The 17,723-nt window shown below is 28.6% G+C and overlaps 1 protein-coding gene and 1 pseudogene across 4 annotated transcripts in view; one reads left to right on the top strand and one right to left on the bottom strand.

Moving 5' to 3' along the window:
- Scp2 (Sarcoplasmic calcium-binding protein 2) overlaps positions 1-17,723 on the top strand; it is an 869,372-nt gene that overhangs the window by 440,535 nt on the left and 411,114 nt on the right. The window lies entirely within an intron of this gene.
- Positions 12,595-13,236, bottom strand: LOC142330704 (protein BUD31 homolog pseudogene; annotated as a pseudogene).

The raw sequence follows: 17,723 nt of genomic DNA, 5'->3' as shown, positions 1-17,723 counted from the left end.
AATAAGAAGCAAGCAATAAGTATTACATTTTTAGTATTTGGGCTGTTATTTATGTACGAAAAGGATACTGATGTACAATAGAAAATGAATTAAGTTCAGTGTATTATGTTATGCTATTTATCTGTATCTGAAGAAAATAAAACCTGGGTAGATACAAGGATGAAATTCTATAGAACTGTCGTGTTGCCTAATCTGTTTTACGGGAAACGTAGATTCGTTCGACTAAGAATGATAGTTTGATTCAGAAGTCGGAGGTGAGATTTTTCAAGAGCTACAGAGTTGAAAAAATTGGATGGATAGGTTCAGAAGTGATAACATACGGAAGTATTTGGGTTTTTCAGCTTCAGTGATAAAATAAGGGAGAATAACAAATGGTGAAATATATATCTTTCAAGATTAACAGAAGTTAGGTTGCCCAATGGCGGCGTTTAGGAATTGTCTAGTGAGATGAAGGGACAGTGGCAGACCGGGATTTAGAAAATGTCGGAACAGTTTTTAGGTCTAATCCTTGGAAGAAGAAGAGGAGATATTGAGGCGTTTCCTTTAATCAATTTCTTATATTATTTGATTTCATTTCGTATAAATAAATTTAATTCAGATTTTATATTTAGATAACAAATGAGATTTATATCAATTAATTATTACCTATACCTTTTTAAAAGTTAATTTTCAACGGGTAAAGATTTTTACAAAGCTACAGATAAAAATTAAACGAGCAAACACCAAACATTTGATTCATTAACTTCTTTGTACAATTCGAGCATAACAAAATTACTAGAATGCATACTGGAAACAGTTATAACACGTTTGAACTTTTAAATACTTTTCTTTCTTTTTTATTTAATATGTTTAGTAAAACACATTTACATATTTAACTTAACTTTACAGCTCGTTTTTTCATACATTTTAATTTTTTACTACGCTTTGAATTCTTTTTTTTTTAAATGACTTTATTTGTAAAACGTTTCTGAATTAATTTCAAATATTAATATGTAATTTTCTTTCAGTACTCTTTTTTCATCACAATATATAAATAAATAATTTCCTCAAATGATTAGTTAATTATAAATTATGTAAATCACGTCAGGGATTTACATAATCCCTGATTTAGATAAATATTAAAAATTAAAAACACGGCTGTCAAAATATATTGCTCTTTAATAAAGGATAATAAAAGAGCGTACGAATGAAAATTTTATAGTTTTCAATTTTTTTAAAATTAAACACACACACACACACACACACACACACACACAAATACATATATATATAATGGAGTTTGTTAGAAGTTCGTCGGTAAGAGGTGACAAAGTCAACGAACTACATTTACAATTCTAAACCATGTCGTAACCAAACAGTGAAATGAAAATGGGGAAAAAACAATAAGCGTGAAAACATTATATTTCAGTTTAATTAGATTAGTAATAAATATAAAAATACTTTCAGAAAATACCTCAAATCTTGTTAGACAACGTTTTCTTTTTCCATTTGATGAACTGCGGGATTCGAATATGTAATTTTATTAATTTTTTCAATGTACCTTTACGAATAGCGCCGCTAGATAGCAGTATTTAATAGTACTAGGTAGAGTATAAAAACTTGATAATATACTTGAAATAATAAAATGTAAAAGAACATATACTATAGCTTGTTTTAATAGCAAATGCTGTTACGTAAATGAAAGTACTGAAGATGGAAATAATTTTTTTAATTCCTATCACTTCTTAAAAAAAAAAAAAAAAAAATATTACAGATTACACTAGTTTTATTAAGACAGGAATAAATAAAACAGAAATAAATTTGATTGGTAAAATCGAATTTATCGATAAAATTCGAGCGTTACACTTAAAAAGTAATAAGTGTAATATTACATCACGGATTTTTGATTCGTAAAGACCATTAAACTAGTATTATTAAAAAAGGCAAAATATGGTGTGAAGAGAATGATACGACTATCAACAAAAATAAATGGGTGTGAAATTCAGTTTGTTCTAAGGCAATAAATTATAATAAAAAATCGATAACATGACGATCGGTAATTCATAAAAAAAATAAAAGAATAATCTAACAAAATGCAATGATATCCAAAAAAATTACAATGAAATTGTAAATATCACGGTAAGAGACTTGTAGATATCATTTCTTCCGCTCAAAAAATAAAAATTTCTGTAATATAAATAAAATTGCTTTTAACAAAACGCTACTGATATCAAAAAAAGTAAGACACTACATTTCTATTTTCAAAATCTGTTATCAATTTAGAATTTTGTTTAAAAAAATACATGGTAAATAGACAATAGATATACAATAATAAATAATAAACAATGTTTAAACGTTCCAGATAATAAGCAAAAATAAAAAATAAAAATTTGTTACAAAACTCTTACCGGTACGATTTTATTTATATGTAATACATATCACATTTACAGAATAAAACAATTGGTACAATTTTATTTCATAATCAGGTAATATGCGTAATGTAGCGTTTAAATATATGTACAATGTGTACCGCAGTAATTATGCGGTAAACAATGTGTAAAAGCAGTAATTGTAAAAAGTAAAAAATTTGTAAAAAATTAGCTGTCCATATTGACAGTTTCATAATTACTGCCGCACACATTGTGTATTTAAACGCTACATTATGCATATTACCTGATTATGAGATAAAGTTGTACCAAAGTGTTTTATTCTACTTCAACTCAAAGCGAATAAAGAATTTTTGATAGGCACAGAAATATAAATGGAACAATAATATTTAAAAATATCAATTCGTGGAAGAAGGTTGTTTAAACAAAAATTTCTTACGTTTAACTTGAGGTACGGTTAGATGTAATGAGGTTATGTAAATTAGGTTATGAATCAACTACCTAGCTCTATAGAACGTTAGTTCCTGAATACGAAATTACAGTCAGTTCCCCAGTGTATCCTTAACAATAACTCGGTAATCATTTCTACATCAAGTGGAGTAATTATATAAGTAGATTGAACAGTCTAGAATTTTTAGAAATGGTGTTTTTAAAATAATTAATATTCCGGTTTTTCTGTAACATTTAAAAATAATAAAATCGTTTCAACACTTTTCAAAACTAGCGACATTATAAAGAAGTTGAAAGAAAATTTAGTTTAAGTAAAAGTAATAAAAAAATCATTATTTTGAAATTAATTTGGTATTTAATTTTCTACATTTTATTTGAATTTTCTATTTTGACAAATATCATAATAAACATAAAAAATTGATTTATCTCTTGAAAAGTTTCGGTGTAACACATTTTATTATTATTTTTTATTTCACAAGATGTAATTAGAATTAACAATTACAATTTTCCAAAACTCTATAATGTTATTAGATGTAAATTATAATTTAAAATTGAGAATACATACAAATTCAACATTTTATCATATATCTTTATCTTATATTTTATCATATATTTTATGTTATATATATAACAAAAACGTTTAATTAAAAACGTTTATATTTAATATCATATGTTTTATCTTAACATGCTAAAATAGTAATGTTGACAAAAATTATCAAAAAAACCAAGCAGTTTTTTTCGGATATAGGAATCTAATTATTACATATGTTCATCAAAGAAATCTATTTTATTAAAATGATTTAGTAAAATCAATTCGTTAAAAAAAGTTGTGTTTAGAAATTCTAAAACTAAAATTTTAAATGAAATCAGGAGGATATTGAAGTTGCTCAAAAACTACTTTGTCCCCCAGCACAACAAAAGTCCACGAATTTCATCTTTACATTTTTCGTCTTTGCAATTTTAATCGTGTTACCTTTTCTTTTCCTTTCTTTTTCCTCTTTAGCCTTCGGTAATTTCAGATAATACGTAAGAGGATGATATGTATGAGTGTAAATGAAGTGTGTATGAGTGTAATATTCAAATCCGTGTAAAAATCCGACTTTACTAGGACTTGAACGCTGGAACTCTTGACTTTCATATCAGCTGATTTGGGAAGGTGCGTTCACCACTAGATCAAGCCGGTGGGTTAATCGTGTTACTTATTTGATTATCTTTCAAATTCTGATAGGTAATTTCAGGTTGATCATCAAAAGCTGATTTGAGTTGATGTTGAACTCGATTTTGAACGGATTTATATGTAATAATACATATCATATTTACATAAATAATTCTTATGATTTTTCGTTGTTTACTAACTGAAATCGGGCCTGTAAGAGTTTTATAATAAATTTTTATTTTATTTTCATATTATATTGAACGCTTAAATATTGTTTATTATGTATTATTCAATATCTGTTGTTCTAGTACATGTATTTAACATGTATTTTTTTAGATAAAATTCTAAATTAATAACAGATTTGATAATAGAAATCTAGTGTCTTACCTTTTTTGATATCAGTATCGTTTTGTTAAAAACAGTTTTATTTATAATACAGAAATTTTTGTTTTTTGAGCGGAAGAAATGATATCTGTGAGACTCCTACCGTACGGTTTACAATTTCATTGTAATTTTTTTTGGATATCAGTGAGTTTTGTTAGATTATTCTTTTTTTTTATGAATTACTGATTGTGTTATCTTATAGATTTATTATTAAAATTTATTGCCTTAGAACAAACAAATTTAATTTCGTGCCCATTTTTTTTTTTTTTTTTTTTTTATATTCACTTCACACCATATTTTTACTTTTTTAATAAAGCTAATATAATGATCCTTACGAATCGAAAATCCGTGATGTATATTATTTGTTATAAAATTAATTATCTCTAACTCTTTTATCAGTATATATTTATGTGGAATAGAAAACTTAGGTTCTAAGGGTAACTTTAATGGGTTTTGTTTTCTATAGAAAATTATAAATTAATGTTTTTATTTTGTAAAATTATAATTTTTACGATTTTTTTATACATCCGATATTTTTTTTAAATAAAATAAACTGTTTAACGTAAAAAAATTATATCTACCTAAAAAAAAGAATAAAAAACTAAAACAAATTATAGTAAAAAGCTATTCATTTTTTATTTAGGCTTCATCCTCTTCATTCATTTAATAAAATTGCCCCTTGAGTGCTTTTAAACTTTTAACGTTTTACTTACTTCCTTTCGTAATATATTTACCGTAGTAAACTTTAAACTATTATGGTTTTTCCACTTTTATAGTCTTAAATCTTCTGTGTCCATTGGTTATCTTTTTTTTTAACCACACTGGTATACGATCAGGTTTTATTTATTTATTATTTTACGGTTGATGAAAATCTAGTAATATCGTTTTCCACTTTTTTTATTTTTATTATTAGATTGGCGAGGAATAAAAGAGAGCATAAATTTTCTCTTTCATCGTATAATAATTACTTTCCCAATCGCTGTAACATGCGATTAAAGTATTAAGCATTCGGTTCATGTTTTTTATTAACATCAAACAGCAAAATACAGAGTGTCCCTCGAAGAAACGGGGAGAAACTTATGTGACATGTTCAATTAGTGAAAATAATGCAAAGTTCATATAAACGTAGGTCTGGAAACGCTTTGTTTTCGACTTACCGTTAGCGAAAAATTTCGCCCAGATTTCGGTTTTTCTAATAAAAAAAGCCTTACTATAATTTTTTGGACCCAAATTACGGAGTAAAGTTGATAGTTTATGTTATTTGGGCTGGATAATAGGATAAAATCCCAAGAACTGTAACACCAGTAGCTTTTAAGATATTAGACGTAAAACACAAAATTCGGTGTCAAAGAACAACATCATTTCAGGTTTGTAGTACAGTATCTTTGTTAAATGACAAAAAAAATGCGAAAATTTAGTCAATAACGTCTTTTCAACATTTTCACCATTAAAACATGTTCTGAAAGTTTTTAAGTTTCTTCGTGGGACAGTCTGTGTAATAGAAAAAATTATATTAGATATATATGCAAACTATGTTCTACAACCGTGATGACTGTAGGAGATCTGACACGAGTCACAAGTCACTTCCGATAGTCTATACCTATTATTAAGAATAAAAACATCTCATGCCAGATTTATCGTACAGTTTGAAAATTGTAATGTTTTTTCTCATTTATTCAGTCAAATTCAGAATGTGTCACGAAGAAACTTTCAGAACTTATTATACTGGTGAAAATAATGAAATAAGTTCATAAAAAAAATAAGTCTAGAAACGCATTTTTTTCGAGTTACGATTTGGAAAAGATTTCGCCCGGATTTTAGTTTTTTCTAATAATTTATTTATTTAACGTATTAATTTTAATTCTTTCATCAATACCAATATATTAAAACAATAATATAGGTACAAGATATAAATTTAAAAAATTAAAAAACACGACTATTAAAAAAATATTGCTGTTTAATGTAGGAGAAGAGTTAACACAAGAGCGTGCGGGTGACAATTTTGTTTATAATATTTTTATATATTATAATTTTTTTTCATATTTATTTTAACACATACGCGCCTGTATATATATATATATATATATACATAATATATATATATATATATATATATATATATATATATATATATATGACACTACCGGTAATTAAGGATTCCAACTCGGGATCATACATCTAAATCGGTTCAGCCGTTGAGCTACTACAGTGGAACAAACATACATGCACCTACACACGTGAGACATTACACTCCTTTTTGAGAAGTTGTGTAAAAAGAAGCGCTACTGTAATTTTTGACACCCAAATTTTGGAGTGAAGTAGGTGGTTTCTTATGTAATTTGATTTGGGTAATAGTATAAAACAGGTCCCAGAACTGTACTACTAGTAGGTTTTAAGATATCCGACGTAAAACACAAACTTCGGTGTCGAAAAAAGTTTTATTTAGGTTTGTAGTACAACAGCTTTGTTAACTCACTAATAAATGGGAAAGATTTAGCAACAAAACTTGTAGAGAATTTACATCTGAGAAAATTAATATAAATATAGTCAATAAAAATGAATGGAAACTTTTAAAAATTGATTTTTTTTACTGAAATAAAACAGATTAAAAATAGACAGAAATCGTTTTTTTATTCTTTCTGAACCTAATAAAAATTATTCTTAATATCGTAAAATAAAAAAATAATACATGAAATAACATAATTTATTACAGGACAAAATATTAAAATCATTCGTTTAATGTTTGGGATGATTCCGTTTAGGTAGATTTCATAAGAAAGCAACGTACTGTATGGATACCATGATTCGACTTCCGGAAAATTTCGACATATCTTCACTTTTCACATCCCCCAGATCCCAAAACCAAAATATATATGTATATTTATATATATATTTCACTTTCTTGTGGACACTATAACTGGCGTAATTTCGCGCCAATCTCTTTCAAATTGTACCCTAAAAATAACTCGTCCTAAAATCTCTATCCAGTTTGTTAATGGGCAAAATTAGATAATGGGGCTAGAAATGAGGGAGCTTTTTCGAAAAAAACAAAATATCACTCCAACTTTCATATTAAATAAAATATCGAATTCGTTTAAAGTCCCTGCTATTCTTTGGATAAGGGCCAAAGAATAGCCCTTTAACTTTATCTATGTAAAGTTCTTTTATATAACTATTAGTTCAGGAGGTGGAAAAAATGGGGTTTCGTAGACAAAAAAATCATTCCTCCCTTAATAGGCACAGTATCGAAACGGTTTAAATTGGTTCTTAGTCCTCTAAGCATTATCTAAAATTTTTGTTTGAAACAATTTTTTATATGATCAACCCTTACGTCGTGGGATGACCAAAATATTTCTGGAATTGTAAGAAGATGGGGCTTGTCGTATGCAACCATTGTCCTGTTTAGTAAATTTGAAGTTTTTCTTAACTTTAAGATGTAAATTTTTGTTTATCCCCTACTTAGGACCGGTGAAATCTACCTCCCCCTTCCGGCGTGCCGAAAGGGATGTTTTTTATTCGTGTTTGAAAACTTTTATTCTATGTGATAGATTTATTTCCAAATTTATGATTTTTTAAAATTATTCTAGCATAAAAATATAGTTGTACTGAATCCCGTTTCCAATATCTTTACTTGTGTTAATATCTGACGAATAGAGAGATACACGTAGTTGAGAGTATTATCACTTTTTATATGCTGTATTGAACTGTGAGAAACGGGAACGGAAGCTAAGACAAGGCCACTTATATATCTTTTATTAATTGTAACCATTTACAACTTTTACGAAGTGTTAACTACTCCAATAACACATCATATCTGTCATCGGTTACATACTTCCCTTATTATAAATTCGCGGAAATTGTGTCAGAATAGTTTTTATGAACTATAAACAAAAACTAATTATTCTAGAAATTTGTAAATTTAAACTAAATTTACTTAACAGAAGGTTTTTTTTTTATAGATTATATCAATATAAATAGATCTGGGAAAATAATATCTTATTTAACATAAATATCCATGATTTTAAAATACGTAAATCCAATTTCTTTAATGGTTAAAAATTAATTATAAATCTTTTGTTTCTGTATTTGATCTTTATGATATTTCTGTTTTCATTTCAGATAAGATTTTATACAAATAGAATATAATTAAATTTCAATAAAATTAGGTAACATAATTTAGTTTTGATGATATTTCGTGAAAGATCACTTTTTTTTTTGCTTGATGAATTGATTCACTCACATAAAAGCTTACAGAGCAGTTTGTACGTGAAAATATGGAAATGGAATTTTGTATAATATGATACATACCATACTTGACTGGGATTCGAATCCTTTGAAAGTTCAAAACACTACCATTCCGCCACGGAGATCTAAAGTATTTATATGGAATAATTTACCTTTTTTCCAATTTAGTTTATTTGTATTTTGTATTTCATATTTTCAATATGATCTATCTATTTTACTTATAAAATGGATGAAATTTATAATTAAATTATATGCAAATAATCAATGAAATAAAATTACGAGAATTGTCCTTCAGTCGTACGACAAGAAATTTATATTTTGCCAAGAAATTAATCTCTATAACTGTCCACATACTCGTAATATATAGAATAAAAGTTAATTAAATGTAAAATATATTTTCAGTGACCTTTTCATCTATCACACAAAATCCCAAACAGTTTTCTTCATAATTTATTATTTTTTTAATTTTATAAATTAAAATATTTAAATTTTGTTAAAGGGATAGTCAACTTAAATTTTGACTAAAAAATGTATATATATATATATATATATATATAACCTTTTAATTATTTATTTTTAAAAATCTGCTTTTTAATGTGACATAATTATTTTTCTATATTTTAAGTCTAAATATAAAAATATAAATAAAATAAAAATATTTTATAGGTCGTTGCTATAGTTCGGCCATTTATTATTGGCAACTGAACATAGATGTGTAAATCGTAGAATTACCCCCTCTAAAGCATGAGGAGTACACATGTTTTTTCATCAAGATCAAATATTCAGTCAGCTACACAGACGGTACAATCATAATCACAATTACTGATAAGAGCTTCTCCAGTTGCATGATTTTTTAGAGGGCATATTTACAATTTGATATAAATAGAACACATTTATGTTAGAAAATATACAATCATTAGCACAATATAAATACCCATTATAAACACAATTACACGGTAATTCGCGTCTCATTTTTTGTGCTGACTGTACAAACACTGACGTTGACAGCACGACCCAGTTACGGAATGAAATGCACGCACGCTACTATTGGTAATCTATAAAAAACGCCTTAAAGTAAACTGTTCGTAGCGCCGTTTGTCTGTCTAAAACCGAGTTGCCAAAAACGAAAGCCGAACTCTAGGTGAAATTTCTTATTTTTAAAAATTCATTTCTCAGATTTCAGTGGTGATAAGAAATTTATTTAAAACTTGTTTAAAGCTTATTTTGTCTTCTTTTAATACACTTTCTATCTCATAGCACTAAAATTTGAATAATACAGTTATTTTTTTGTGTCGTGCACTTTTGTTTATTGTGTAATATTTTGACAAACACTTTTAAACTTTTAGATTTTTTTGATTTCTGTCGTAAGTTATTTACATTGTATCATTAATTTCTGTTTTGTATTTCATTTTTTGATGTTATTTGTGATAAATAAGGTGCCGTTTTTAGAATATTGTTCACATGTGATTTTAGTATTTAGGTTTTGTATTGGTCATAGTTATTCATTGGTTATAGATACTGACATTTTTTTTTTATATTTGTTATAATTTTTTTATTGATTAGTTTATTAGAGTATAAAGTAAATTATAATGTGGGACCAATAAATCAACGTGCTTCACAAAAACACAATGTAATAGGACAAAAATAAAAAATTAAAATTATGAATCTTTTTTTTCTCCTTTTTATTACCGCATTCCGGAGCTAGATCCGCAACTAAGCATAAATTCGGTCCCGAGGGGTGCCATAGCCTCTAACTACCTCGTCGGGAACAAAGTTCCCGCCAGATAGCCGGGACTTGGTCTTTTAGGCGCTACATCTATAATGAGGGGACCCCTAAAGGATCACCCAAGGGGACTAGGTCTTACTTTTCCCCAACGGTACTGCAAGGGAACCCTCACCCGATCATCATAAGCGGGAGACCGAGTCCTCCCACCCCTTCCCGGATGGGACTGTCCCTCAGAGATACCATGATATTCCTAGGAAGAAGCAGTTCAAGATGCCGATAGAGCCATCTTACATACCCGACCCCCGGACGCATGACCATGTGAGCTTATCCTGCAAGCTCCAAGGGTCCTGCTGGCAAACCTTGCGTAAACCGCCAACCTTACCACATGTAAAACAGTGGCCGCTTCTGTCTGCGCCAAAACAGAACTAAAGTTTTGTAAAAAAAAAATTTTGGCAAAAAAATTAGTTGCCGTGGTAGCTCCTGAGATTCAAGATAATGAACCAAAGGATGGCTCTTCTCATGTAACTACAGGTGAAATTAGCACAGAAAATGTTAGTATTGATTTTCTAAAATCAGAAATTCATGATGACCAGACCTGAATTTATCAATTAACTATGTACCGAATGTTTTTTTACATTTTCCGAAAACTGCTGGCTCTTCTTATTAGCACAGAAAATGTTAGTTTACACCTGTCTCATTTAAAAAAATCAGAACTTTCAAAAATTCATGATGACCAGACCTAAATTTATCGATTAATTATGTACTGAAAATGTTTTTTTTTTTACATTTTCTGAAAACCTTTTTCCAGGACTTTAAAGCGTTATAATTAAACTTGTATGCATGATATTTTGTTGATTTTTTTTTTATATTGCACATAAATTCTTGATCTGTGATTAGTAGAGAGGGTTATCTTAAAATAATTCACATGAAATTAAATAAAAGTAAACGTTATCATTTTTGTTTATTTTCGTAAAACATTTTTTTTTGACAGTGCAAAAACCGGCAAACAAAAACTGTCTCTACACATCACAGAAAAAACCTTTCTATTTCTTTTGGTTAAAGAATTAGAATTATGACTTACGCCATAAATAATATCTGAGATATAACTCTTCTCGTAAATTACGATTATTTACTCCCACTCTCAATTTTAAGGGTTATAAATCAAATATGGATATGATTTTTTTTTTTTGTAGCATAATTTCCATTTAGATACTAGTTCATCTTCAGACCAGAACAGCAAAAGAATCACAAACACTAAAAAAAAATTGCGTTGACCTACCTCCTTAATTTACGAACGATTGAAAATGGTAGTTAGTTACTTTTCTAACCTCATTAATTATTTATATAAATTTTCGGAATTTGTAATTGAATTTACAAGTGGTAAGATGAATAGTTGCATTATATAATAGACCTTTTAATTAATTATTAAACGAAATCTTCTTTTATAAACTTCTTAAGTTATATTTTAAAGTAGTGTTAAGTAAATAGATTATAGTAGATCAAGGGTCGATGGGATCGATCTATCATTCATGAACAATTTAGTTCATAATTATAGTGAATGTGACCTTGTTACCACTACAGTATTGACCTATTAATCGTAATTAATTAATCAGGTCAATTTATTGTAATTAATAAAGTAATATTTTTAAGAGCATATTTAAACATCGATTTTTTTTTTATATTAACAATATTTTATTGATATTTATTTAAAATTAAACATTGAAATTAAATAAATTAAAAGACATATGACATCTTTTTAAAAATGTACGCTGTGTCTGTATACATTTTTACGTCAATTAAAAAAATGTTATATAAAAATATATTGTAATATCATTGATAGCATGTTAGAGTGTTTTCCTTTCATTCAGAGATTCTAGGTTGAGTCCCGGTTAAGCACTTTTTTTTAACAAAATTACGCACATAAAAATGATTACTACAGCAAGAGTAAACAACATAGCTTAATTTGTTGCAGGCGATTAATTTTTAATATACACATATTTAGGAAATAAACGACCACAAAGAAATCTTCTTACTGCAAAAAATTAAAAAAATACAAAAAAAAATAATACAAAAAATTCCAAACGGTAGAATTTTTACACTTAAATATTTAACGAATTAAAAAACTAATAAGTAGATTACAAAAATATTGGATTTCTGATAAAAAAATATTTAAAACTTGCAGCAAAATCAACTGAACAAATAGTCATCATTATCACCTTAGATTCAAATAACAAAACTTATGAAAATAAGGATATGTAAATATCCTGTTATCCAGAACATCCTCTACACCCACTATTTTTACATTCAACAATAAGATCTTTCTCAAGTTTTGATTTAGGTACCCGACATATAAATCTAGTCCCAAAATTTGTACCTCTGGTTTGAATACAACATATATTTCCACATCCTTGTTTTTTCAACTTTGCGAATAAATTTTTATCAGCTGTGTTCTCTTCCAAACATCCTGACCCCCAAACGGAAAACACCTTCCGTTCGCCATACTCCATCTCCTCCCCAATACTCCACCTCCTCCTACCTAGCCCTTAGGGGCTTTACCAGAGGTCATCTTCAGTACCTGAGCAACGAGTATCCTCCAATCTCGATTGCCTCCGTCAGGATGCCACCCATGCGAATGCCACGAATGACATTCCTATCGGTGTACCAACACTAACCTGTAATCATAAAATTCTCTACTGATAAAGCCTTTCTTCTATAAAACAAATCATATCGTAATTTCTGATAATTTATCTTAATTATTGGCCATAATGATTCAACTTAACGTTTATTTTCATACGGTTCAGTTTTAGCTTCTAGCATTTTCTGTTCTAATTCTTCTAAAGTAATCTCAATAAATTTCCATCCTTCTGGAGAAGGTTTTTGCTTCTTCGAACCTTAGGTATAGTTACAAAATAAATACAGGATTAATATCAGAATAAAAACACGTCACAAAAAAACAAACATAATATTTTTCAGGAATTGAAGCGAATATAACATTTAGCGTAAACACAATCAAGACACAACTTCAGTAAATAACACCTTCCGTACAAACGTGTTTCACACAACAGTTGGTGCATGCACACATTATCAAGTGAATAGTAACTGTTGAATTACATTTTTTCTTACGCTAGAAAATATATTTTTTTTATCATTATCATCAATCAGTAGCTGTTACAGGCTGCCAGCCAGAATAAAACAGAACATAGAGGAGTTAATTAATATTGGGCTTTCTGTCCTTAAATATTCAATATATCTAATCATTGGTCCAAGAACAGATTGCAGATATTTAATTGTATCAACGAAAAACATTACACGAATCTTTCCAAAAAATCAAGGTTAAATATTGTTATATTTATTCAACTCCACAGATACGGATTTTTTTTTAACAAGATGTTTAAATTTTTAGTTAACTATTTATTAAATAAAATAATATAGTACAAACTTCAAGAAAAAGTAGTAAAGAAATATAAAAAAAAAGAATGTTTATAAAAAAATATTTTTTTAATTTAAATAAGAATGATATAGTTATGAGTATAATATAAAGAAAGAAAGATTATAATGAAAAAGGAAATGCGACAAAGATGTATCCTGTTCCTTATACTTTTTAATTTGTAAATGGAAAAAGCAAGATATAACTTTAAAAAAAAGATACAGTAAAGTAACATTGTCCAGGTACAAAAAAAATGAAATAATAATATTCGGAGATGATGATATTCTGGTTAAAACAAGGAATGAGTTAAAAGTAATGAATGATACGAATTCATTGTAAAGAAGAAGGTGAAATTCAATTTGAAAATAAACAAGAAGATAAAATGAGACAAAAAAAGAAGATGAAGATGAGAGAAATCTTTCTCATCTTCTCCTTAAGAAAGGTAGGAAAAGATAATATATTCCAAAAATTTAAGAGATTTATTATTTAAGAAATAAAATTACGAAGGATGGCTGAAGTTAAAAGGATGAATTACAATCAAACACAAATTTAAAAATCTGATGTGAGCAACACTTGATTTCCTTGTACGCATATTAAATTACATATACACATTTTTAAAAGTACATAAAATTAAATTCTGATTTTTTTGTAATTTTTTTATTTTTATTGTGATTATTGAATTATTATTTATTGTAAAAGTTTTTTACAATCGCAGGGTTAACAATTATAATAAATCAATATATTTATACTAAAAAAAAAAAAATATTAGAAACAAAGAAGGAAATGAAGTCGAATTCGAACCGATGTGCCTTCCCCTTGTAAGAACCAAATATTTTATCAATTAAAATTTTATTTGGCTATAACTGTGCAACCAATTAAAATAAGTAACACTTATGATATACCGTTGAAAAGCTCTCAGTGAGGACTTATTACTATTACTACTGTTATGAAAAAGTCCAAAATCTAATTATTTTTGGATTTGGGGCTTTTTTTGGATATTTTTGGTCAAGTCAATTGCAATCAAAAAAGTTGGTGCACAACTAGATGTTATAACAATCCTAAATCAAAAATTTCAACATGCTACGGCTAATCATTTTTGAGTTATGCGAGATAAATTCGTACGCACATACGTACGTACAGACTTCATACCGAAATTAATCAAAATGGATTCAGGGATCGTCTAAGTGGATATTTCCGTTAAAATCTGAAAACCGAAATTTTTAGCGATCACAATACTTCCTTTGCTTCGTACAAGCAATTAAATATTAAAGAGTAATTGTTAAATTACAAAACAACATATCAAAAAGTATTATTAATTTAAAAATAAATATATTGTTTAGTATTTTGTCATTTTATACCATTATAAATGTTTGCACGGAGTGGTGTAGCGTTGTACATAATAATTATGTTACGGTAAATCTGGTTAATTAGGTGATTATGCATAGTTACAGGTAAATTTGATTAATCTTCTCCAATGCTGAAGAAACCACCAAGTTTACCCCTAATATATTGAAATTTCACCAAGGGAACTGAAATCCGTGCGAAATTTTTTGCTAGCCGTACTTCGATAACAAAGCGTTTTCGGAATTTATTTATATGAATTTTTTTCCTTATTTAATCTTTAGAATCAGTTTCTTGACTTCCTTTCCATTTGAATCACCTGCATGTATACTCCCGGTAACGTAAAGATTCCAACTTGCGATCTTACATCTAAATCGGTTCAGCCGTTTAACTGCTATGGTGGAGCAAACATACATACATACATATACCCTAAATATATTACACTCCTTTTTGGGTAGTCTTGTAAAAAAAAAAAGTTCTGGGTTATTTATTTATACTTTATTTATTTATGATTTATATAGTTATGAGTTTGGTGAGGTTTGAACTATGGTAATTATTCCGGAGATTATAAGAAAGCTTGAGTTAAAATTTTGTAATTATTGATTCAGTAGTTTTCACGGTTATCCGGAACAAACGAAAAAGATGTTCTCTACATAGTAGTGAGATTAATAATATGCGTAGTCGTTCAATTTATCTCAGCTTTAAAAGAGAAAATATAAAGTAAACTCGAAATACAGAGAAGAATTAAAAAACTATTATTTTTACCATTTTATGCGAAATTTTTAGTCGGTTTAATTTTTATTTTAAAAAATGTATATTAAAATACATTATTAGAAAAATTTAAGAAAAAATAGATCTTTGAGAGAAAATTCAGTATTGGAAAATTTTAGGAAAAAATTAAAAATTGGAAGTTTTCCAAGGAAAAATACAGAAAAAACTAATATGGTATGCTAAAATATGTAAATAATTTATTTAACTTAATTATGATAAAACACTTTTATTAGTTCTCCTCTATTAAAACCTTATACTTATATTAATTTAAAAAAATCATATAACCAACAATAAATTTCTTTAACTTCCACCAAAATTAGTCTAAAGAATTATAACTATCTGAATATTGTTAATAATTCAATAAAAAATATAATAATTTATTAAAAAAAAATGTTGAGTAAGGACCCGTATTGCATAACCACCTTTCTTTAGAGACAGATTTTTGTAATATGCATTTTAAATTTCTAAAATGGTTATTTTTTTTACAAATGATTTAAGAATATTAAAAAATAAAAATATTTACAATTAGTTAATTTATTACTGGAATGAGTGTTGAAATTAAAAGCTGTAACGGAACGGAACGGAACGCAAGAATGGCGCGAGTGTCAATATTTCTCCCTACAGATCGCAGAGCTGGACAATGTCCCTTGCTGCTGTATCTTTCTATTATCGGGCGGGTTTCATCGGTTATTTAGTGGCAGTTATAAATTTTAAGTTTTATTTATGGACGGATTTGGTAATTTGCGTTCCTATCCGTATGGACCAGCGTGAAATTTATTTACTGGTTCTGACCGTGGGAGACTAAACCTTTGAGTCTAGTAATCCCGGCGTGATTCCCCTTCTGTCCATCCGATGAAGTCCTTTCGGTACCAGCACCTATGGGCTAGCAGGAATACGCCTGCCGGAGCCCTAGTTATTTGGAGGGAGAAATGCGCCCTGTTCTCCGGAGGGAATCGCATATGCTGACTAAATGAGATTGTGTTCTCTTCGTGGGACGGTGTGGGGTGTTGTCTAGGTTTTTAGTTTTAATAAAATTAAATTCTGAAAACGGTCACTTTCGCGGCCGGAATTTTCGCGCGGTTTCCATTTATAGGTTACGCGATATAGAGGCTCCTAAGCCTAATTTGTCATTTTTTGACTCTCGTACCGCCTCTTCACGGTGGTTTGTTTAAAACGGCATGAGGCCGGTTTCTTATACCCTGTCGAGTACGGTCCTCTCGGCAGATGTCCCGGAGATGGCCGTGTTCGGACACGGCCGCTCTCCCGAACAGTCTGCGTGCCTGCGCCACCTCCACCTCGGATACGGTGTGTAGTCCCGCATCGTAGCGAAGAGTGAAGTTTCTGAGGAACCACGGTGCCCCAAATATCGTCCGCAATGCTATGTTTTAGACGGATTCTAATTTCTTTTGAAGCGTGGAGTTCAATAAAAGCTATAGAACATCAAATAGTTAAAATTTAGAGATTAGTGCAAAACATAAGGAAATAGACAATTAAAATGAGTCATGAAAATAAAACCCTTTAATCATTTTGTAGTGCTGTTGTGTAGTTTTTGCTGTTTGTGTACACATTACGGGTAACATGATTCGACTTCCGGAAAATATCGACATATCTTCGCGTTTCACATCCCTCAGACCCTATAACCACCGTCAGTTCAAAAGTTTATTGTACATTTATTTTACTTTCTTGTAGTCAAGATAACTGCCGTAATTTTGTGTCAGTCACGTTCAAATTGATACATAAAATATAAAGACCCAAAATCTCGGTCTAGTTTGTTAATGGGCAAAATCGGAACGTGGGATTGGAATAGGGGGCTTTTTCGGAAAACAAAATATCTCTATAAGTTTCTTATTAAGTAAA

This window comes from Lycorma delicatula, chromosome 9 (genome assembly GCF_047948215.1).
Source record: "Lycorma delicatula isolate Av1 chromosome 9, ASM4794821v1, whole genome shotgun sequence".
Taxonomy (NCBI): Eukaryota; Metazoa; Arthropoda; class Insecta; order Hemiptera; family Fulgoridae; genus Lycorma; species Lycorma delicatula.
This window is presented reverse-complemented; position numbering and strand designations above follow the sequence as displayed.